The 1726-nt window shown below is 42.1% G+C and overlaps 1 non-coding gene across 1 annotated transcript; it reads left to right on the top strand.

Annotated features, from left to right (window-relative positions):
* The first annotated feature begins 846 nt into the window (after positions 1-846).
* Positions 847-921, top strand: Trnat-ugu. Its single transcript has one exon. It is a non-coding gene; the product is annotated as a tRNA-Thr (tRNA).
* Positions 922-1726: the final 805 nt, after the last annotated feature.

Consider the following 1726-nt stretch of genomic DNA (forward strand, 5'->3'; position numbering starts at 1 on the left):
GGGCGAAACGCAATCAAATAAATAGCTGTTACTTAAGCGATAGCTGAGTGTAACAATGCCACTCCCTTTAACACATTCATGGCTGTGTTACCCTACATGAGGGAAATGTTCAACGCTCCTTACCTTACAGATCAAGCCTGAGAAGAATGACTGTTTAAAAAGTTAGAATTAATTCGAGCAATCCCTACAGGAATTATACGCACTGATCTAATGAATATTTGTGATTTATTCCCTGAGGTACTACTTCGGGAATTTATGAAAAAGATTTTGGCGAGACGTACTGCGTCTGTCTCCGAATCCCTGTCAGGTAATAATTTCTAAGATTTCGCTTCCACTCTCTCAAAAGTAAAAGAAGCTCGTGACTGCTGGTAATACCATTCGTTGTATACGAACTATATCCCCTAACAATTCGCCTGATAACGGTTTCGTTCACTGGAACTGTGTAGTAGTCTACAACTGATTTGTAACCAATCTGTGTTGTAAATAAACTGAATTTCTCAGTATTCCAGCGCATTATTACTCTGAAATATTCATGTGACTGGCATGATGACATGTTCACATAACTGGATAACAATGCATTTGTTTCTGGGGACAATTTACTCATACGTAAAGGTGCAGCCTGTGAAAAACACGACACTACAGTGAATACTATCTCTAAAGTCATTAATGTGTAGTGTACAGAACGTCGTTTTGAAAAATGTACCATACTGTAGCCACCACTACAAGTTATATGGATATCTGTTAGGGTGGGACACTACGAATGTTTTGTGTGGACATACAAGGTGAGAATGTGGGTCTCGCGGGAGGCCTGCGCGAGGTAATTCCTGCAGTCGCACTATCTTATGTGCCCTTGGTGGCTCAGCTGGACAGAGCATCTGCCTTGTAAACAGGAGATCTCGGGTTCGAGTCCCGGGCGGGGCACACATTTTCACCTGTCCCCCTTGATATATATCAACACCCGTCAGCAGCTGAAGGTATTAAGATAATTCTAAGTTCGTACCACTACAAGTGTCCTTCATCAATAAGGCCACTTGCAGTTATAGCTGACGCAGTGATGTATGATTGTACCACATGAAACGGTCTGCGTCTCTGAAGACTTTTAAGGCCCCGAAAACATTCGTGTTTACATCAACTTAAAGCATGATTCTGATTTAAGGATCGTGAAAGATGGTTGTATACGTCGAGGAGATGAGGAGATACTGCAAGGTTGCACATAGGCTATACAGGGGTGAGACAAACGTTTCCGAACCCGATAGTAAACTGCAAGGCATTTTCAGGGACAGATGTAGGCCCTGACCGCTATTAATTGGTTTTGAATCGTACAGTGAAGCGAAGAAACTGAAAAACAGTAGGAAATTAAAATTATGCGACCTGAATGTTGAAAGAAGTAGAGATTGTTGGGAGTTTCAAACGGGGCCTTACACAGCAACTGATTGAAACAGAGGAAAGGAATACAGTAGAAGATGAATGTATACTGGCTAGGCAGGCTTGGCTAGAGGACAAATAAAAGGCCGTAGAAGCAAGTATAATTACGGGGAAGATGTACACCGCCCATAGGAAAGATACAGAAGCCTTTGGACAAAGAATCAGCTGTAAGAATATCAACAGCACTGCTGGAAAATCAGTACTAAGCGAAGAAGGGGAAGCTAACAGTGCATGGTAGGGCACACACAGTGAATGAACTTGAAGACAATATACAGAAAGGGAAGCGGAATTAGATGAGAAA

Source organism: Schistocerca piceifrons, chromosome 1, assembly GCF_021461385.2.
Source record: "Schistocerca piceifrons isolate TAMUIC-IGC-003096 chromosome 1, iqSchPice1.1, whole genome shotgun sequence".
Lineage (NCBI taxonomy): Eukaryota > Metazoa > Arthropoda > Insecta > Orthoptera > Acrididae > Schistocerca > Schistocerca piceifrons.